The sequence below is a fragment of the Anabrus simplex genome, chromosome 1 (genome assembly GCF_040414725.1).
Source record: "Anabrus simplex isolate iqAnaSimp1 chromosome 1, ASM4041472v1, whole genome shotgun sequence".
NCBI lineage: Eukaryota > Metazoa > Arthropoda > Insecta > Orthoptera > Tettigoniidae > Anabrus > Anabrus simplex.
In genome coordinates this window covers 862,001,452-862,025,675 of record NC_090265.1, presented here as the reverse complement: position 1 = coordinate 862,025,675, position 24,224 = coordinate 862,001,452, and the positions used below count along the sequence as shown (strand labels likewise).

The following is a 24,224-nucleotide window of genomic DNA, read 5'->3' as shown; positions in this document are numbered from 1 at the left end:
TCCAAACAGACCATTAAACAATTGCATGTAAGCACTTACATTACTCTGGAGATTTGTGTATACTGTATTTATGAAACACAAAAATGAAGAGTTAGGATTGGCAAGTAAAATATAGAATTACACACTTACTAAATCAGCATAAGAAAAGTAACTCGCATATACAAATAGATGCAAGATGCTACGAAATGACACAGTTGACAATGAACATAATAATAACAACACACAATAATGCACTTGCTATGACTATATTGAGGCTGTCTGACAAACAATTCCAAGAAATGACACGCAGAGAGAGCAAGGTGGGAGAAAAAAGGATTCATTAATGAAAATCCACAGCCTGTTTCCAGTCATTCAACCAGGTCAGCAATGGGATGAATGGAGCCCCCATCTAGCGGCAAGGATAGGAACTGTGCCGGCTGCCGAAGTCTGTTGCACTCCTCTGGGGCAATGATTAATGACTGACAGATGAAATGAAATATTGGAGTGTGTTGCTAGAATGAAATATGACAGAGAAAACTGGAGTACCTAGAGAAAATCTGTCCCACCTCCGCTTTGTCCAGCGCAAATCTCACATGGAGTGACTGGGATTTGAACCACGGAACTCAGCGATGAGAGGCTGGCGTGCTGCCCCCTGAGCCACGGAGGGTACTGTACCTCATTATCCTGTCACGTGCCTACCTCTCAGCTGTCACAATTTCGCATAGAGCTTGCTGCATTATATTTTCTACCTACCTTAAATTGTCAGTTTTATTGTTATGGGACACGAAACAGGCAGAGTTCAAGGCCTATCATCGGACATTATTCAAAGACACGCTCAGGCTCCCATGAAAAATAAACTTCAAACTTGCATACTAATCCCTTAACTCCAAATACTGTAAAAACAAATCAGTAATGAAGAACCTCAAACAATCAGTAAAATGTATAACAATATCCTAATGGGAATGGCAATTACTAAAACAAAACCTTACTACAATTAACTACCGTAAATTAAAATCACTCAATAAAATCACTAAAATATATAGCTGTAAACGTAACAGTACACTAAATACAGGGCCAATGACCTAGAGGTAACTTGAAAGTTTTTTAGTCTGTCGAATGCACAAGTTAAATACAAATATTACACTATAACATACCAGCAAAAGAACACATTATTAATCAAGGAATAAAATGCACACATATATATTACACATCACAAAAAAAAAAATTAAATAGGTTGTAAACTAAGTGGTAACGAAATATTTAAACAAAATCGCGGTCCCAGGAATTAACCTGGGAGGAGTTCTTGTAGCTCCGGGCAAATGGGAGTGAAATGCGTCGTTGCCGGGTATTTGCAACATAAAATATTGGATTCAGCAAGAGAATGTAACTAGCCTCTTTCACTCCAACTCCAGCATGTAACCTACAAGAGGTGTCCCTGTTAAGCTGAGCAATGCAGTGGAAGGTTGGGTAACCAATCCCAGCGGGAAGCTGGGTCAGTGAACCGATCAGTGCTGGGGGCTTCAAGGTTTACAACCTTGAGAGTCAACAACTTGTCACTTTTGGGTGACCAACTATACATACTTGTGTGATAGACTGTATCAAACATGAAGTACGAAAACAATAATGATAGATCCCCAGGTGGTAACCAATCCACCCCCGTTCATGACTGGGCATATAGGTCGTCGGATTCTGGGGGACGTATGCCTTCATGTGACTGAGTCAGAACTAAAAGAAAAAGGAACATCACATACGTAGCTACGATCAATATTAACTCCCTGATCAAGACCGTGAAACTTAAACACACCCTTGAAATCCGAAAGACAAGAACATCAGCATTGCAGCCTTACTAGGTTCCCAGATGAAGATGCCATGGAGTCTCAAGAATATAGAATATATAACGGAAAGCCTGGTAAGAGATTCAAGGAGAATGTAGACTTCCTGGGGACAGGGTTCGCAGTACACCACAAACTAGTTGCTAGCATATTTGGCTTCTCTTTACCCAATGACAGATCTTCAGTAATATCCTTCAGGTCTAGTAATAGGGGATACTCTCTGGTTAACTTTCATGCTTGATGGTTATGAATTTCATGTTTTTGGTCCGTATTGAACTGAGAATAATATATAAGTAATAATAATAATAACGTAAACGTTTCCACCTTTTCAATACTACAATATATTCACAAAATTACAAATTATACGGTACTAGTTTCGACCCATCTAGGGGTCATCATCAGCCGTATTGGAGCAAAGATCATTTGTGGCGAAATCCTAAGACAATGTTATTTTAAAGAATAACAAGTGAAATGAGATGTTATGGTAATAGTTAATAATACAAGGAATATACATACTAAGAGGTTTTTAACAAAGAATAAAGTATAAATGGGGTGTTGTAAAAATTATAATCATGGAAATCAGTAAGTTCTTGTATTGTAATGAAATATGGCTTAGGAAGAGGGCTTAAGGTGGGGCTGAAGGGTGCGGGAGAAAGTGTAATTGTCTTGGAAAAGTACCTTTGATTAAATTTAGGATTGAGTTTATGTTGGCTGCATTATTGTTTCTGAGGAAAGTGATAAATAGATCGAAGAGTATGTTGGGTTTCTCTGAGATTTCATTGAGATTGTGACTGGCATTAAAGTATTGGTCTAGGTGTATGTAGTAATTTTCCATTATGTTCAGTAAAGGGCCCTTGTTTGCTAATACAAGGATGTCCATGTCTTGTTCAATATTGGTGAAATTATGGTTATAATCTTGCATGTGTTGGCCGATGGCTGAAAACTTGTTGTATTTTATTGCGTTAGTGTGCTCGTGGTATCTGATAATGAAGTTTCTCCCGGTTTGCCCGATGTAGGTTTTTTTACAGGATCAAATGTACCACCTGTAAAAAAAACCTACATCGGGCAAACCGGGAGAAACTTCATTATCAGATACCACGAGCACACTAACGCAATAAAATACAACAAGTTTTCAGCCATCGGCCAACACATGCAAGATTATAACCATAATTTCACCAATATTGAACAAGACATGGACATCCTCGTATTAGCAAACAAGGGCCCTTTACTGAACATAATGGAAAATTACTACATACACCTAGACCAATACTTTAATGCCAGTCACAATCTCAATGAAATCTCAGAGAAACCCAACATACTCTTCGATCTATTTATCACTTTCCTCAGAAACAATAATGCAGCCAACCTAAACTCAATCCTAAATTTAATCAAATGTACTTTTCCAAGACAATTACACTTTCTCCCGCACCCTTCAGCCCCACCTTAAGCCCTCTTCCTAAGCCATATTTCATTTCAATACAAGAACTTACTGATTTCCATGATTATAATTTTTACAACACCCCATTTATACTTTATTCTTTGTTAAAAACCTCTTAGTATGTATATTCCTTGTATTATTAACTATTACCATAACACCTCATTTCACTTGTTATTCTTTAAAATAACATTGTCTTAGGATTTCGCCACAAATGATCTTTGCTCCAATACGGCTGATGATGACCCCTAGATGGGTCGAAACTAGTACCGTATAATTTGTAATTTTGTGAATATATTGTAGTATTGAAAAGGTGGAAACGTTTACGTTATTATTATTATTACTTATATATTATATTAACTTTCATGCTCCTACTCTAACAAGGAAAACCCAGAGACTACAGATCAGTATTGGGACACCCTTGAGGAAACCCTAGATCACATCCCACATCATATGACAATTTTGCTAGGAGATTTCAACGCTCAGATTGGGAGAGATTAGAAATATCGGAAGGTTGTAGGAAGGGGAATGGGGAACAGCTTATCAGTCTGTGCACCAAGTATGGATTACTCTTGAAGTCTGCGGCTTGTAAACGCCTACCTAGGATGGCCATGACGTGGTGCAGCCCAAACAGCATGATGGGCGAATTCCAAAGTGACCACGTAGCAATAGACAAGAAGCACCACTGCGACGTTATGAACATAAAGGTTTTACGAGGAGCTAACATAGACTCCGATCATTACCTGTCCATGGTTAAGATGAATCTGAAACCACTGTACAAGACCATGGCTATGCTTATGAAGAAAAAGAAGATTCGTAGGTTTGATATCACCAAACTTAAAGAAGACACTGAACCTGAGAGTCTGAACCAACACATCAATAGGATTAACACCACTACAAAATGGGACCCGCTTCAGGATGCTGTAACAGACATGGCTCAGAAGATGATCCCCAACAGACTAAGGAAATAAGCACCCATGGTGGTCTAACAAATGCGATGAGGCTATAGAAGCCAGGCGACTAGCATGGCTCAAATGGAATCATCATAAAAACGAGCCAACCTACAAGCCTTTAATACACAAAGAAAGAACACCTCCAGCATTATAAGAGGGGCGAAAAAAAAATACAACAAAGAACTAATTAAGCAAGCCGAGGAGGATTTTAGAAGATACAACTCTAGAGACCTACACAAAGGTCTAAAACAACAGATGACCCAGTTCACACCCCAAATTTTACACCTCCACGGAACAGACGGATCACTGTGCCTCGATGATGACTGCATCAAGACCCTAGCTGATTATTTCCAAGGACTTTTAAATGCTGAAAAACCTGTGCAGCGCCTCCCAGTTAGAGAACCAGCTAACCCAGACACGAAATACATCCCTCCTCCCACCTATGAAGAAGTAAGAGACCATTCAACTTCTCAAGAGCAATAAAGCCCCTGGAGAAGACGGAATAGTAGCAGAAATGTTGAAACAAGCTGGTGAGCAAACATTCAGGTACATACATAAAGTAATCCTGGACATATGGGCTAAGGAAAGGCTCCCAGATGATTGGACATCAGCCGTTATCCACCCAATCCACAAGAAGGGAAGCAAAACAGATCCCAGCTACTATAGAGGAATATCACTCCTTTCAGTATTGTATAAAGTCTTTTCCAAGATTCTGGAACGGCACATAGCAAGACAACTGGATAAACAATTAGGGGAATATCAAGCAGGGTTCAGAACTGCAAGGTCTTGTGCTGAACAGATACAAAATCTGAAGACCTTCCTTCAATATAGCAAGAAAAGATGCCGACAGTAGGTAGCTATCTTTGTTGACTTTCAGAAGGCATATGACTCTGTGGATAGAATCACACTCTTCAACACCTTAAGAGAACTGGGACTAAATGAAGAAATTAATAGGTTGGTGCAAGCCACCCTGCATAACACCACTTCCAAAGTTAAGTTTAGAGGTCAATTATCAGAAAACTTCACAATCAAAACAGGGGTGAGGCAAGGAGATGGTATCTCATGCATATTATTTAACTGTGTCCTGGAAAAGATCATAAGAGAATGAACCAGGTCATTACCTGAGAACACCGGATTAAGGATGGGGTTTAAAGCAGACAACTTGGGGATTCCACGCCTGGCCTTTGCTGATAACCTTACTTTATTAGCAAACGACGTGCATGAGACCACTATGTAGCTTCAAACACTGCACTGTATAGCAGCTTAAAGCGGGTCTCATGATCAACATTGGAAAGACAGAGTTTATCACCAACATCAAAGATGTCCCTACAACAATGGGAGGCAGTGATACAAAGCATATCAAGAGAGCTAAAAATGTGAAGTACCTCGGAGAGTGGATATCAGAGGACCTAAGTGAAACAATGGCTCTTGAACAAAAGAAAATCAAATTTGACAAGGCCTACCATGCCTGCAGAAAACTATATGCCTCAAAGCATTTATCAAAGAATGTAAAACTGAGACACTATAATGCAGTAGTCAAACCATCAGTCCTCTACGCAGCAGAATGCCTATCCCTAACTAAAAAGACCCCACTAAGAGCCCTGGAAGTGCAAGAACGGAAATTCCTGAGAAGAATAATAGGGCTAAGGATCCTACCAGATGGAAGGCAATGGTACAAACCCAACAATGAGAAAACCTCATAGATGCCATCAGAAAAAAAGTCTCACTTTCTATGGACACCTATACAGAATGGATCCTAATAGATTATCCCATAAGATCTTCAAGGTTGGTAACAAAGGAAAAGCTACTGGATTCTTTTGGACCAAGCAAGTGGACAAAGATCTTGCAGAGCTTAATATTAATCAAGCCGCCATTAGTGATGGGAATGCATACCATTTAATGGTCAAAACTAAACCTTTCCTAACATCCCTTAAATCAGCTAGCCACAAAGGAGCCGGGAATTGGTCAGAGGAGCACAGGAAAGAATTCGGCGTGAAAATGAAGGAATACTGGGCGACCAGGAAGGCTCAAGAGGCCACTAAGAACACAATCCAGTACGCCACAAGGGGCAGACGACGACAAAAACACAGCTAGAACACAAGCACCATGGTCCACAGATGGCCTAAACGCAAAGAAAAAAAATCGCACCAAAGTGTTAACCACAGTGCTAGTTGAGGCACATCTATAAACATGCAAACAAAGACATGTGCTCTCAGCAATAAACATAATCAGCTACATGGAGTCATCTGAGCCAATCGGATTGTTTCTTTTTTCCAACATGGTATCAAACGTTCAGTAAAAACTAGATCTGGACAGAGTTTACTTGAATCTAACCCATATGCAAGAACTGTGCATTTGTAAAAACAAAGTAATTCACTCTTACTGAAGAATAATCTAATATAAGTTTGGACTCCTTGATGATCTAAATTCTCATTTCATGAAAGAGTCTTACATTTTTAATAATGAAAGTAATAATCCTGATGACCATGATGCTGCTGCTTGTGATGATGATAATGACTTAAATCTTTGTTCCTGAGAAAATCAGTACGATTTGTATTCCGGAACGTTAGTACGAAAAATGTGAAGTATGTGATTTACACCCTCAAGTCATATACTCCAGGTAATAACACACATTTATAATTTTATAATTTATAAAAAGCAGTGGGGGTGGACATCTCGGACATATTCTGAGTCAAGGCCCTCCTTGTGCTCGGGTGAGTAGGACTATACAATTCACCGGTGGTCCCTAATCCGTTAGAGTAGAGATCCTCACTTGGACTGTGTAGGTAGGGTAGCATCCTGCTTCATGAATTTACTGTGCTCAAAACATTTTAAGCAAGCCTCGGACCTATGGAAGTAACGGAGTCCCACTCCCATTTGACAGGTGAGGGACTCCTTGGAAACAACTTGGCGAACGAAATGGAATTCGATGGGGCAGGTATCAATATTAATGGGGCTTATGGAAGAAAGAAAGTAGAACTGGCTGAGTCAGTGAAGAGGATGCATCCGGATGTGCTAGGACTAAATGTTATTCGGGTAAGGGGAAATATTGAGGAAGAGACAGGAGACTATAAAGTGTACTTGACAGATGTTAAAAAAGGAAAAGGCAGAGTGTAGGGTTGGGCTGTACATCAGGAATACCATTGCACGTAATATAGTTTGTTAGGCACGTAAATGAGCGAGTGATGTGGGTAGATTTGGCAGTTGGAGGAATTAGGACGAGAATTGTCTCGGTGTATTCACCATGTGAGGGTGCAGATGAGGATGAAGTTGACAAGTCATATGAAACATTGAGTGACATCGTAGTCAGGGTCAACAAAGATAGTGCTGATGGGCAATTTCATTGCGAGAGTTGGAAATAGAACTGAAGGATACAAAAGGGTGATTGCTAAATGTGGGGAAGATATGGAAGCTAATGGGAATGGTGAGCGTTTGCTGAAGTTCTGTGCTTGTATCGGTTTAGCAGTTATGAATACATTCTTCAAGCATCAGGCTATTTACTGCCCACTACACATGGGAGGCTAGGGGCACCAGATCCATAATAGACTATATCTTATCCGACTTCGAATTCAGAAAGTCTGCTAGGAATTTATGGGTGTTCTGGGGATTTTTCGATGATACAGACCATTATCTGATCTGTAGTGAACTAAGTATCTCTAGGCCTAGGATACAGACAGTGAAATCTGTCTGCAAACGAATAAGGGTAAAAAATTTCCAGGGCGAGGAAATTAGACAGAAGTACATGGATATGATTAGTGAGAAGTTTTGAACAGTGGACAGTAAGCAGGTTCAGGATATAGAAAGAGAATGGGTGGCATACAGGGATGCTGTAGTAGAAACAGCAAGGGAATGCCTAGGAACACCTGTGTGTAGAGACAGGAAAAAGTGAACATCTTGATGGAATGATGAAGTGAGAGCAGCTTGTGAACGTAAAAAGTAGGCTTATCAGAAATGGCTTCAAACAAGGGCTGATGCAGACAGAGAATTGTACGTGGATGAAAGAAACAGAGCAGTAGAAGTCCATTATAGTGAGTACCGCATATAACAAGAACCTCGTTATTACGCCGATTTTGTGCTGTCCCTTCAAAGTTCCTATATTAAACTGTGTATTATCCTTCGGTTACAGCGAGAGCTAAATCACTGACACATCCATTATTACGAGCGCTTAAGCGCATGCGATTTTTCCAATTACCAATATTTATGCACCCCAGCGATTATGTTGCATCCGATCGATTACCTTCGGTATTGTTTCCTCACTATTTCTACTAGCAAGTTCTCTCGTCGACATTCGAAGGCTATGTCGGGGTCGATTAGTAACACCCGTCGACTGCTGTTCGGTAAAGAAAATTTGAAATGAAAGAGGACATTTTTGTAATAAATGCGTAAATAACGTGTCCGATAACTGTTGTTAACTCATTAAAAATAAAGGCCGACTGAACGATCGCTTAATTTTAATGCTAAATACTGTAATGAAGTAAGAATGGGATAACCTCGAGATGACATTGTGCATAATTGATTTCAAAGGTTAGTTTATATTTTCTCGCATCTGGTTAAATTACGGAAAGGCTATTATCTACATGCATTACAAATATGTTATCATGATACGTATACCGTACGGTTAGGTTAGGCAACGCCGTTTCAAGAACAAATCTGAAATGTTTGCCACAGAAACCTCTGCGTGATACCATATTTCTTCGAATCCAAGACGACATTTTTTCTCAGAATTTCATTCGAAAAAAATCAAGAGTTGTCTTGCATTCCCGGCCTAACAGTAACGAATACCACTGGCAACTACTGTGGTTACCATGCTGCTTCTTTTCATTCCCACGCGCGCACGTATACATGAAACTCGTTGACAATAAACGATAGCCTCTTTACTATACATCGCTAGCCGCGACAGCCGGTTGTACAGTGCCTGTAACATCACTGGATCTTGGGAAATAGTGAAGAGAGAATGACGTTCTATTAGCCTATACAAAAACATTTCTCAAATCTACAGAATGGCATCAAAACATGCGAGCCTTCGAATTCTTAGAAAGGCCACGGCTACTCACTGGCAGAGTTATAACGTGTCTACTGTACCTAACGCTTAGTAAAATTAAGTTTTATAGACAGCAGGAACATTTTCGTGATGGATAGTCGTTTTGTAAAGATACGCGGAACAGGTATTGCCGTCATATTAACAACGGGTTCTCGTTGATATTATGATGCCAATTTTAAGTTAATGGTTATTAAACATTCGGAAATGTAGAATAATTGTGCAAATGCCTAACTAAAGCCAATATTTGACAGCATGAAGACAAAGATAGCTAAAAAATATGCATACTGTACAAAAAATGTGACAAGGACGCTTTAAAGAAGTCGAAGATGAAATTGTGAGGTATGTGCACGAAAAACTCAAGGGCAGAATGGCCATACTGTGGCGCAATAAACTCTTCCCTTGACCTTCAACGTACGCGATTAGGCCTGTACATCGCTAGCCGCTGAAGTTGGGCGAACCCGGCAAGCGAGATGTGTGCGTAGTGGTTGCCGATTCTATCTGACGCTGAGTAAAAGTGACAATTTTATAGGCAGAAAGAATATTTGCCTGATGGATTTTCGTATTGTAGAGATGCATGGAATAGGTATTGCTGGCAAATTTTCAACCGGTTCTATTCAGTATTACGATGCCAATTTTAAGTTAATGGTCATTAAACCTGTATAAATAAAGAACAATTGTGCGGCCGCAAAAAAATACAGCATAACGAAAGCCAGTGTTTGGCATTTAAAATGCGTACTGTACAACAAAGGCATTCATGTGATTTTACAAAGCACTTTTTGAGCCTGATTTACATTTGTAAAGGAAAAAGTGGGGTTCGTCTTGGCTTCGGAGAAATACGGTACCCTACTATAATTTTTTCAGAATGAGATTAAACTCACACTTTCATGAAAGATAACAAACAAGTAAGCCGTAGTGTGGATACCATCTGCGGAAACGCAAATTTTGAACAAATCGATTTCCTTTTCATACTGATTTTCCGATTTTTGTACAAAAATCAGGTATAACGACAGTCCGCTGTAGTGAGTAAATTTTTCGCCGTGATGAATTCTCGCTGTAACGGACTTCTACTGTAGTTGTTGAATCCAAAAAGAAGTCGTGGGAAAATTTTGGTAAACACCTTGAAACTCTAAGTCAGGCAGCAGGGAAACCTTTCTGGACAGTAATAAAGAATCTTAGGAAGGGAAGAAAGAGGAATTGAACAGTGTTTTGGGTAAATCAGTTGAACTCATGATCTCAGGGAATCATGGGACAGGTGGAGGGAATATTTTGAAAATCTTCCTGGTAGTGGTCGCGAACAACCAAGCTCATGAGGGGGAGGAAAATGATTTTGGTGACATTACGCTGGAGGAAGTGGAAAAGGATGGCAAATAAACTCCATAGTCATAAAGCAGCAGAAATTGATGAAAATAGAGCTGAAATGGTGAAGTATAGTAGGAAGGCAGGGATGAAATGGCTTCATAGATTAGTAAGATTAGCATGGAGTGTTGGTAAGGTAGCTTCAGATTGAATGAAAGCAGTACTTGCACCTATCTATATGCAAGGGAACAGGAAGGATTGGAACAACTATCGAGGTATCTCATTGATTAGTATACCAGGCTGAGTGGCTTAGACGGTTGAGGCGCTGGTCTTCTGACCCCAAATTGGCAGGTTCGATCCTGGCTCAGTCCGGTGGTATTTTAAGCTGCTCAAATGTGTCAGCCTCGTGTCAGTAGATTTACTGGCACATAAAAGAACTCCTGTGGGACAAAATTCCGGCACCTCGGCGTCTCCAAAAACCGTAAAAGTAGTTAGTGGGACGTAAAGCTAGTAGTAGTAGTAGTAGTAGTAGTAGTAGTAGTAGTAGTAGTAGTAGTAGTAGTAGTCACTGGCATCTTGGAAGGGAGGGTGCAATCAGTGGTTGAGAGGAAGTTGGATGAACACCAGTGTGGTTTCAGACCACAGAGGGGCTGACAGGTTCCGATTTTCAGTATGCGCCAGGTAATTGAAAAGTGTTAGGAGAGGAATAGACAGTTGTATTTATGTTTCATAGATCTAGAGAAAGCATATGACAGGGTACTGAGGGAACGATGTTTGCCATACGGGGGGACCATGGAATTAAGGTAGATTATTAAAATCAATCAAAGGCATTTATGGTGACAATTGGGCTGCAGTGATAATTGACAGTAGAATGAGTTCTTGGTTCAGGGTAATCACAGAGGTCAGACAAGGGTGTAATATTTTACCTTTATTGTTCATAGTGTACATGGGTCATCTGCTGAAAGGTATAAAGTGGCAGGGAGGGATTCAGTTAGGTGAAAATGTAGTAAGCAGTCTAGCCTATGCTGACGACCTGGTCTTAATGGTAGATTGTGCTGAAAACCTGTGCGCTAATATCTTGGAACTTGAAAATATGTAGGTGCAGTGAGTATGGTATGAGAATTAGCCTTGCTAAGACTAAATTGATGTCATTAGGTAAGAAATTCAACAGAATTTATTGTCAGATTGGTGATACAAAGGTGGAACAGGTAGATAATTTTAAGTATTTAGGTTGTGTGTTCTCGCAGGATGGTAATATAGCAAGTGAGATTGAATCAAGGTGTAGTAAAGCTAATGAAGTGAGCTCACAGTTGCGATCATCAGTGTTCTATAAGCAGGAAGTCAGCTTCTGGACAAAACTATCTTTACATCTGTCTGTTTTCAGACCAACTTTGCTTTACAGAAGCGAAAGCTGGGTGGACTCAGGATATCTTATTCATAAGTTAGAAGTAATGGACATAAAGTAGCGAGAATGATTGCTGGTACAAAGAGGTGGGAAGAATGGCAGGAGGGTACTTGGAATGAGGAGATAAAGGCTAAGTTAGGAATGAACTCGATGGATGAAGCTGTACGCTTAAACTGGCTTTGGTGGTGGGGTCATGTGAGGCGAATAGAGGAGGATAGGTTACCTAGGAGAATAATGGACTCGGTTATGGAGGGTAAGAGAAGTAGTGGTAGACCAAGACGATGATGGTTGGACACAGTTTCTAACGATTTAAAGATAGGAGGTGTAGAACTAAATGAGGCCACAGCACTAGTTGCAAATGGAGGATTGTAGCAACGTCTAGTATATTCACAGAGCCTTGCAGACTGAAAGCTGAAATGATAATGATTATGTATGTATGTAAAAAGCGTCATTGATGCAATATTCCTATCCTAATGCATATATTTTATCATATTTAATCAGTGCCTTGAAAAGTGACTTTTCTTGACAATGTGGATGTACAGTATCATCATTCCCATTCTAAGAAATATTCACGTAATGTATCATCAGACTATGCCCTATATCCATTCTACCCCTTTCCAAATTATCAACCAATCAATCAATCACTACTGATCTGCATTTAGGGCAGTCGCCCAGGTGGCAGATTCCCTATCTGTTGTTTTCCTAGCCTTTTCTTAAATGATCGCAAAGAAATTGGAAAATTATTTAACATTTCCCTTGGTAAGTTATTCCAATCTACAACTCCCCTTCCTATAAACGAATATTTGCCCCAATTTGTCCTCTTGAATTCCAACTTTATCTTCATATTGTGATCTTTCCTACTTTTAAAGACACCACTCAAACTTATTCGTCTACTGATGTCCTCCCACGTCATCTCTCCTCTGACAGCTCGGAACATGCCATTTAATCGAGCAGCTCGTCTCCTTTCTCCCAGATCTTCCCAGCCCAAACATTGCAACATTTTTGTAACGCTACTCTTTTGTCGGAAATCACCCAGAACAAATCGAGCTGCTTTTCTTTGGATTTTTCCCAGTTCTTGAACCAAGTAATCCTGGTGAGGGTCCTATACACTGGAACCATACTCTAGTTGGGGTCTTACCAGAGACTTATATGCCCTCTCCTTTACATCCTTACTACAACCCCTAAATACCCTCATAACCATGTGCAGAGATCTGTACCGTTTATTAACAATCATATTTATGTGATTACCCCAATGAAGGTCTTTTCTTATATTAACACCTAGGTACTTACAATGGTCCCCAAAAGGAACTTTCACCCCATCAACGCAGTAATGAAAACTGAGAGGACTTTTCCTATTTGTGAAACTCGCAACCTGACTTTTAACCCCGTTTATCATCATACCATTGTCCACCGTCCATCTCGCAACACTATCGAGGTCACCCTGCAGCCGCTCACAGTCTTGTAACTTATTTATTACTCTGTACAGAATAACATCATCTGCAAACAGCCTTATCTCTGATTCCACTTCTTTACACATATCATTGATATATATAAGAAAACATAAAGGTCCAATAATACTGCCTTGAGGAATTTCCCTCTTAATTATTACAGGGTCAGATAAAGCTTCACCTACTCTAATTCTCTGAGTTCTATTTTCTATAAATATAGCCACCCATTCAGTCACTCTTTTTTCTAGTCCAATTGCACTCATTTTTGCCAGTAGTCTTCCATGATCTACACTATCAAATGCCTTAGATAGGTCAATCGCAATACCTCTTTAGTATTACTCACATCCCCTATCTGGACATTATTCTTGTAACCAACAATCTCTACATACTGCTGACTGAATACTTCTGCCTTTTGAAGATCCTCGCATACACACTCCCCTTGTTCATTAATGATTCCTGGAATGTCCTTCTTTGAACCTGTTTCTGCCTTAAAATACCTATACGTACTCTTCCATTTTTCACTAAAATTTGTATGACCACCAATTATGCTTGCCATCATGTTATCCTTAGCTGACTTCTTTGCTAGATTCAATTTCCTAGTAAGTTCCTTCAATTTCTCCTTTTTACTTCCATAACCATTTCTAACGCTATTTCTTTCCAGTCTGCACCTCCTTCTTAGTCTCTTTACTTCTCTGGATCCTTACCATTCCTTACCACCTTTAAAGGAACAAACCTACTTTCACATTCCTCAACAATTGCTTTAAACCCATCCCAGAGTCTGTTTACATTTTTATTTACCATTTTCCAGCAATCATAGTTACTTTTTTAAAACTCCCTCATGTCTGTTTTATCAGCCATTTGGTACTGCCTAATAGTCCTAATTTTAATACCTTCCTTTCTTTCACATTTATTTTTAACTACGACAAAAACAGCTTCGTGATCACTAATACCGTCTATTACTTCAGTTTCTCTATAGAGCTCATCTGGTTTTATCAGCACCACATCAAAAATATTCTTCCCTCTAGTTGGCTCCATCGCTTTCTGAATCAGGTGCCCTTCCCATATTAACTTATTTGCCATTTGTTGGTCATGCTTCCTGTCATTCGCATTTCCTTCCCAGTTGACATTTGGTAAATTGAGATCACCCACTATGATCACGTTCCTTTCCTTATCGTTTCCCACATAGCTGATTATCTTATCAAATAATTCTGAATCAGTGTCAGAACTACCCTTTCCCGGTCTGTACACTCCAAAGACATCAAGTTGCCTATTATCTTTAGAGAAGAGCCTTACACCCAGAATTTCATCTTTTTCATCCTTAACGTTTTCGTAGCTTACAAATTCTTCTTTCACCAGAATGAATACTCCCCATCCTACCATTCCTATCCTATCTCTACGATACACATTCCAGTTCCGTGAGAATATCTCTGCATCCATTATATCATTTCTCAACCATGATTCAACTCCTATTACAATATCTGGTAAGTATATATCTATTAAACTACTTAATTCGATTCCTTTATTTACAATGCTTCTACAGTTGAGCACTAACATTTTTATGTCATCCCTACTTGATTTCCAGTTCCCTGTTCGCTTAACACCGCTCCCTAGGCCAGCCTGTTTCCCTGAATGTACCTGCCTATAACCCTTCTAAACAAGTTTCCTAACTTATATGTACCACTGCAGTTTAAGTGAAGGCCATCTGGGCGCAGATCCCTGTCTCCTACCCACCCATTAGGATCTAGAAATCTCACTCCCAGTTTCCCCACATACCCACTCCATAGTCTCATTTAAATCCTCAATCACCTTCCAGTCAATATCCCTCCTGCAGAGTATTCCACTGATAACAATCTCCGCTTCCTTAAACTTCATCCGTGCTGCATTTACCAGATCCCACACATCCCCAACTATGTTGGTACTTATACCTGCTTGCCTTACGTTGTTGGTACCAACGTGAAACACTACCACCTTCTCCTTTCCCTCTTCCTTCTCTTCTACTTTCCTCAACATCTGCCTCAACCTAATTCCTGGATAACACTCTACCCTGATTACCTTTCCTCCGCACACTTTCCCCACATGTCTAACGATGGAATCTCCCATGACCAGAGCCTCAATTACTAGAATGCTTGGTTCATGAGCAAGTCCTCGCGTACTTAACGAACTACTTACTGATTGAGCATTACCAATCTGGTTTCAAGAAAGGATACAGCACAGCATTTGCAGGAATGAGGAATGCACCGGAGAAAGTAGTCAAGTCACGCAACATCTTGGTTGAATAACGACAAAGGGGAAATCAAAGACTTAACATCTGGAAGGAGTGCAAAGAAAAGAGAATAGGTTTGAGAGATAGAAGATCTGGTGGATTGTGTCAGCATAACGAATGAAATAATAATCATATAGCTTCAATTATTTTGTGTAGTCGGTTTGATTTGATGCCATTTAGGCTGTCTGCATGTCAGTCCCCTTTTACTCTGCCAAGTGGCAGAGAAATGGAGCTCTCTTGGATGAGCTATGGCTGAGTTTTAAGTAACTTTGTTGGGTAAACACTAAATATGTCACCAGTGATCTTTTTCATGTCAGCTTTGTACAACATGGAGTGCCAAATTGACTTTTTTCTGCTCTTCTGCTTCTGCTGGGTTTGAATCTATAATCTTAGGATCCAGAGCCTGACACTCCACCACTGATCCACACAAGGAGCTCTACTCTTCTGATAAAATTGTAACACTGACAAATTTCTTTATTATCATTCTAATGCACAGTGTATATTTGTGTTGTACCATTGCTTTTACTTTAGGCAGCTTAACTGTAGATTGAGAAACTTCCAAAGAAAAGTACATCCATTTGCTCAGAGGAGGGAGAGGGGTGGGGGTGGGAGGGAATCTATCAATGCTGATTCCATATGTCTGTCAACTTAATTGATGTGACTTGATTCCTATATTCATTCTGCAGTTCATTTTGCCCTCATTTTCTTGACTGGTTTTTTTTTCTTCTTTTTTTTTTCTTTTTTTTTTCCTTGGAAGTTTGATAGTATTTACCCAAGCTCTGAAATCTGTTGCCTCTCTTAAAGGTAAATGTATACCCATTAAATCTATTATAGCCATTTTCATAAACAACCCAAGATGTGAAAAATACTTACACAGTATTTGGTGGTAGGATAAAAGTATGATGACTTATAGATGTGGATAAATATTCAAACCCTATTGTAGTGTTTTAGACTACAATTCATTATTGCTATAAGTAAGATTTGGAAGTTTATGACTTAAAAAAGTACAAAATGTTCAAGCAAATATGCCCTAAAAACTAGCTAAATATGACCTAAAAAGTAGATAAAATATGACTCAAGCATTTTAGGAATAGGTAGCAATTATTAGGATACTGTTCACATTAAACGTGCCAAAAATGTGATTTGGCAATAAAACAGCACACACATTTAATCATGCAAACTGACAGAGCTACAATAGGTACGTCAGCATAAGAACCGTGAGGTGCAGTTCACACTTTCCTTAAAAAATAATAAAAGCACAAAAAAACTTAGTATTGGCATGGTTTTTGGTATCTATTGGCGTACATTCACATAGCATCTCTTTCTCAGAATCGCATCTTCTAAACCTGCTACCTATCTATTTCGGAAAAAGAAAGAAAAGAATACATCTACCGCAGTATTTTGAAATTCTGTGTTTGAAACTCTATGCAGATAACATGAACCTTAATAAACTACGCCTCATTTTTTAAAATATCAAAATATAAACATAAGTGAACTTATATCATTGAAATGAGCATAATATGACCAAAACAATGGAAATGGCTGAAAGATGCATATATATCCAACATAAACTTGCTTTAAATTGTGTCAGGGACCCATCATTCAGTTATTTTTCAGGTTTCAGGTGAAATGAGCTCAGGGAAGAAATATGACTTTTCCTTAACATCCGACCCTTAGCTATAACATACTTTACCAAGCAAGTGGCTGCGTGGTTTGGATCGCATAGCTATCGGCGTGCATTCGGGAGATAGTGGGTGAGAATTCCACTGTTGGCAGCCTTGAAGAGGATTTTCCATTGTTTCCCATTTTTACACTAGGCAAATGCTGGGGCTGTACCTTGCTTCCTTCCCAATCACGTCGTCGCCATAAGATCTATCTGTCCAATAACGGACCATTTATATTGGTATTATAAATTTACGCATTTGAGACAAATATTTCAGGTTCCCTATGGGAATCAACATCTATATCATGTATCAGTGAACCGTAAAAGAAAATCGTAAAAAAAAAAAAACACATGTTATTTAATGAAAGTTCCCTTTTTTTAAAATTTGTTAAGTTACTTATATTTGACTGATATCGTTCCAGGTGAAATAATATGCACCTTCAACAGTCTGTATATTCTGGTGCTTGCTGCTGTCAGCATCCTGTATAAGTTTATGTTCCAAGTCTCTCAAATGCACTTCAAATTCCAGCAAACATCGACAATGGTTCAACTTTGGAATTGTCTCCATCATCTTTGCTACAACAACATTTTCAGCAACATTATGCACAGTGCTGCCTCCTTTATGCATAAAACATCCATATAGAGATCTCTACTTATTAACATGTCATGTTTACTTTTTCACAGCCATCACATTGTTAAATTTGCTCCTTGTAGACTGTAGCCATATTTACAGAAACAAAGCAAGGGTTATCATAATCATTAAATAACAATAAGTTTCAGAAGAGAGAAATAAAGGATTAACAGTAACATTATAACAGAATTATTAACCTTCACTTTGAGGAACAATAAATAACAGTTTAAACTTTTGTTCAGAAATTATGAATCATATGAAAATGCAAGCTTATCTTTGTGTGTGATTCTACAAAATCAACACACACTGTATAGACTTATATTTCAAAATTGGAAAATGTTAAGGACTAATTGCTGTCACTGCATATTAATGTTATGTTGAATATATCTTTTTGAAATTGATCATCAGAGTTGAAGGTTTTTCTGGACTGAGATGTTTAGTCAGATAATTTGGGAAAATAACACTCATTCATGTACTCATTCAGTTTGCAATAGGAATATTCTGAGAAACAGAAAATGTTACTTATGGGTATATTAAACTTCATTCATAGTATCATCAGAATTTTGAAAGATGGTTATGTTTGTTATATAAACTGTGTATTTATTTTTGAGACAGACTTTAGCAATAAGGATGTGATACAGATCTGTTCTGATCATGTACAGAAAGTTATAATACATGAATTACTTCCAATTGTTCTAGATTTAAAATATTATCCTATATGTTGACTGTTTATTACATCAGTATTGAAGAATGTGAGAAACTGTAAGTGGTGTACATGAATATTTCTTTCCTTGCTGGTATGCACAGTTGAATTATGTTGTACTGAATGTTCATGATGATGTCCTGATGATTTTATTTATATAATATTTTGTATGGTGTATTTCACCATTAGTTGCCAGAGCTTCAAGTTCAGCGAAGATATATATTTGTTATGCAACATCTTTTTAAAAAACTATTATTATACTGTATAGTACTATTTAAGTATACCTATAATTGTCATGGAAGATTTAAGAATATATACTGTATATAATTTTTTATAACCCATGTTTTACATGCTTATGAAACTTGTAAGAAAATACAAGGAACAAAGTTATATTATTTTTCTTTAGAACTTGTTACACCTTTGGAGTTCAAAACTGAATTCTCTCAACTTTTGTGCAAGTGCAATGAACAATATAGCTACAAGCTATACAATCACATTTTACACTCTGTGACTGTTCTAGCAAATTGCATGTCAAAAACCTGGGAGCATTCAGAAGAAAGTCTGTAGGAGCATACATCTGCCTTTCTTGACTCAAACCTATTTATAAATATGTTATGGTGGTATTAGTTGGCCTAGGATAGCGTTTACATGGTGAATGGCTGCACCACCATGGGTTTGCGTTGTGGAATCAAAATACCATGCTACACCCAGATGGTCGTGACACCTGGTTCCCTATGTTTGGACGAGTGTACAGCACCTATCAGCAGGATCCAACAATGTCACATTTTTATTTTAAATTTTGTTATGTCATCCCAATACAGTGGAAATTAAATTTGGATTCATCATCATCATTTTACAGTACTGCTGGCGAGCCTCTTCCATTCTATCTTATTGAGACACGTTCTGTTATTAATGATGTCCTCCAGTGTCCTTCCCTGATCTGCAATGTACATCTTTACGATAATGATCCAGTGGGTTCTTGGTCATCCCACCATCCATTTCCCTGCCACATGTCGCTCCAAGTTAACATATGCTGTCCTTGTTGGCTCCATCCTCATTCAGGACATGCTGATCCGATCTAACAAGGATGTAACAATCCCAGCTTCCTTCCTAACATCATTCCTCAATTTGTCCAGTTTGGTTTTTTGAATTGTGGACCTAAGGAACTTCATCTCGGATGCCTGGAACCTTGATGAGTCTTTCTTAGTGAGGGTGCAGGTTTCATTACCATAGGTTAAGATTGATATGAAGTACTGATTGAATATCACCAGCTTTGATTTTGTTGGTACTTTGGGATCCCAGAGGAGTGTTCATACTTGCTGGTAAAAGTGAGAGCTCTTCTGCACTCTATTTGCCACCTCCTTTGTGGCCTTTTGGATTAATAACTTAAATACAGTGGAAATTAAATTTGGATTAATAACTTAAAATATTAACAAAACAAAACTAACCAGTTTGTATTATCTGCTTCCAAACCTCGGAGTAAGGTGTACAAAAATTGAGATGCCTGTGGTTTTAAGGATTTTTGATACAGTAAAACCCCATTGACGTTTCTGGAGAGGACAAGGAAAGAGAAAGTGTTTAGTGAGAAAACGTATTATTAAATACACAAATAAAAACTATCCAATAGGGATATGGAAGCACTTGATATGTTTTATTTTTTCTACATGCGTGCATTTTATGTCGTGTATGTGCGGGTCCAGGCTATCTACTGTTTCTAAAGATGAGATGAGAGTATTAAAACACATGAAAAGATGAGAACAAATACAAAAAACTTTTCCACTGGGGTCTATTAAATAACAACAGTGCATTAAATGTTATGTAAAACACCAGACAACAGATATGAAAATATTTGCATAGGTGCCCATAAAAGTATCATTGTATTATTGCAGATCACAGTCTTTCTGAAACAAATGTTAGCTGAAATGTTATATTTCAGACCAGTGGGTTCTTAAACATTGTTTTCTGATCATACTCTTCGATCATGAATCATTTGGAGGTTAAACTTGGCCATGTGCGAGTGAATGACTTTGACTGCCATCTTGAATGCGACAACTTCGATCGACTCTAGTCGAAACTCGAAGATGCGAGTTTCAGTACATGCGCCACCGGTAAATGATGCGGATACCTGTCCACTTGATTTTAATTTTGTCTTCATTGGTAACAGATTTCAAAACCTTTTCAGCATCCATCATTGGGCTACCACAAAAGAAATATGCACCACGATAATCAACTTCACAGGAATATGTTCATAATCCGTTCGTAATGCGACAAATATTCGCAACCCATCGCTTGTCAGTATTAATTTCTAACTTCTGAATGGGATGCAAAATACAAACACAAACAGGTTTATTGAGTTATTAGGCAATATCACACAAAAACGGCAAGCAAAACTGGTCTTCGTTAGGCTAACGTTTTTTTCCCCAAAGGTATAATTTACCCTGTAAAGTTCAGAAATTTAAGACCTTTTCCTGTTTTTGTGTAATTTTCCCCAATGTGCCTTGTGGTGATGAGGACTTTTATCCTTTGTCAGAAATCATGTTTCTATCACAAGAGATGCCAAACAACATTTTCAGGGCTACAAAAAAATGTGATTCTACAAAGTAGTAAAGCAAGAATTTGTGACGCGTTGAGTTATTTTTATATAGATTTAACATGGTGTGAATAAGGACTTCGAATTTACGACGTGCTAAGTGAGAAAACGCCTTAATGAGGAACGCACTAACAAGTTTTCACTGTATTTGTTAATCCATTTCATGTTTATTTTGTACTTCATTTTTAGCACTTTCTCTCGAGAATCTACACTGCCTCTTCAATACTTTTGGTTGAGCTGGAATCTCATTCAGTGGAGGTCTCTGTATCATTGTGTTCGAAATGAGCATCTGCATTCTTGGTGTCAAATTTTTCATTTTCAATACCAACATCAACAATTATTCATTCTGTTTGTTTATTGCACAGTATTTTAAGACCATTTCTCTTCATCACAAAATTCTGATGGCTCTGTATATCAGTCTTTGTATTTGACTACGAAGAGTAGTGGTCTTCCATTACCGGTACATGTTGAGATGCACCTGTGTAGATGCTGTGCGAGTATATTTCCTTCTCCCTTGTCCTCTGTTTCTACTTGCCACAACAGCATGGCAGGTAAGCGCTACTCTTGGCATTCTAATAACTCCAGCCTAAATTATGATCTGTGTAGTTGCTTGTCTCCAGTGCTGGAAAACTGAACTCTAGACAAGGGCTCAAAGTTAAATTGATCAGGTTATGAAGATAAGAGCAAGTGGCTGCTATATTTTATATTTTTATATGCCTGGAGAACCAGTCTTATTAATATGTTGAACTGTGAAAACATAATTTGAAAATCATTCTCTCTCATTGGTAATCAAATCAAATGTTGAAGCCATGTGATTATTCATGCAGCTATTTTGTTTATTATATCAGTTAATTATTATGAATAGCACTTATTTCTGACAAATTAAACAAGTTATATTTGTACAACTGTAGTGAATTTGACTTATGTAACATCCACTAATTCTTAATGTATAATATGAATGTATAGATTTGATTTAGAGTCATTCTATGCCACATAGTCACAGAAAATCAATTTGATCATCTGATTTCCATGAAATTTAAAAGGCTGATAATGAATTTAAGGTAACTTCACATGAAAAATGTTACCCCTTGGTGATGCACGATATTCATATAGCTGGATTGCAAACATGATTAAGAAATGGAAGATTTTTGCTAACATTTTTATTAAAAAATTACTTTGAATTTTGATGGCATTTTCATTTTGAACATTTTTTTTCACATAAATGTTTTACATTGAAATATAGAGTATTTCATAATCCTTTCAGGGTCACATTATATGACATACTTGTGTAAGAATTTGATATTCAATTTGTGGGGGGAATAAGATGTTTTATAATTAAAAGCGAGTCTCTTCTTTTTTCACACTTAATTTGGTTTCAGATTGTCTGTTGTTGTTGTTGTTGTTGTTGTTCCTTTTTCATTATGTCCAACTAAGGAGCATGATTGAACTTATTTAACTGATGTTGTTGCCTTTTTCTTCTCCCAAAATCTCTTCATCTTCTTGCTTTGGCTTTTCTTGCAATCTTCTGACCAGGTTTTCTAATTATTATTATTATTATTATTATTATTATTATTATTATTATTATTATTATTATTATTATTAATCGCACCGACACAGATAAGTTTTATGGCGATGATGGGATAGGAAAGGACTAGGATTGGGAAGGAAGCGGCCTTGGCCTTAATCTCTCAGCGTGGGACGACTTTCACTACCTGGCTACCCTGTGCTGCAGGAGGAGTGGAGCTCCAAGCATACTATGAGTGCAGGCTTTTAGTTAATCGGGCGTAAATGAAAAGCGGTTCAATGAATTTTACCAAAATGTTCAGTTTGTTATTAGTGCATAAACACAAAACAGTTCAATTTTTCACACGGGATATAAGCAGTTCTTTGCAGCAGTCTGAGGCCCATAACCTGCCGTAAACATTTCTCTTTGGCCTCTGTAATTATCCATGTCTTCTCACAAAAACCCGCCATCAGTAACATTACGGCCGATATTTTCCCATGTATCAAAAGCAACATCAATGTCACGATCACTACTTTCACTCTCAAATTCTATATCCTAGTCCCTGTTTAATGAAACTAAATTTTTTGTTCCATCATTCGGCAAAACATTGTTAATTTTCGAATTCGCTATCACGAGAAAACTTGTAGCTGTCATGATGTCAACAAGAGAACTTGTTGGTTTTTTAGACGCAATATGTCAAATGTAATTGATAAAAACTCAGTAGACATTCGCAACAAATCAAAGATCGATGCTTCATTTATAGATACATCTTATTACATTTGTAATAGTTCAAGAACTATTCGCTAGATAAAAGCACAAAGCATCAGCTGCTATGCGCGTGCAGTGTACGTCACTCCATGACAGAGAACGTTGGGGAGTCTGCGTGCAGTGTACGGCACTCCATATTGAGTGGTTAATTAAGGTACAGCCCCAACATTTGCCTGGTGTGAAAATGGGGAAACCACAGAAAACCATATTCAGGACTGCTGACGGTGGGGTTCGAACCCACTACCTCCCTAATGCAAGCTCACAGTTGCGGGTCGCTAACCGCACAACCACTTACTCAGTTTTCAGATCTTCTGAAATGTAATTTTCAGGGTTTTACAGTTCGGGGTCATCTGTGTATGTAGTCATTCTAAGTTGATTAAGGATTCCCACAAAGTCAAAGGGTCTACCATATTTCATGGTTATTGTAGGAATGGCTAGGACTTCCTTGTTATATTGACTTCAGATCTTCACATAACAAGCATAGGCAAGATTTAGTCATCATCTCAGAAATGGGTTTCACTTTAAAGCTCCCACTAACTTATATATTGTTTTAACTTTCGGTTCATGTTTCACCACAACTCCATTGTAGCATTTTCATCTATGACATGGAGTTTCTGCTCCTGTTATTTCTTAAGGTGTGAACATTGTGAACCATAAATCAGTACTGCCCCAACAGTTGCCATCTTGTAAATCATCCCCTTTACTTAGATGGG

At 38.2% G+C, this 24,224-nt stretch overlaps 1 protein-coding gene across 1 annotated transcript in view; it reads left to right on the top strand.

Moving 5' to 3' along the window:
- The window catches only part of Rubicon (run domain Beclin-1-interacting and cysteine-rich domain-containing protein rubicon), a 178,532-nt gene extending 156,087 nt beyond the window's left edge, over positions 1-22,445 (top strand). The window contains exon 14 of the mRNA XM_067136464.2: positions 17,738-22,445. The gene's annotated coding sequence lies outside the window, so the exon portion shown is untranslated. The remainder of the gene's footprint in view (positions 1-17,737) is intronic.
- Positions 22,446-24,224: the final 1,779 nt, after the last annotated feature.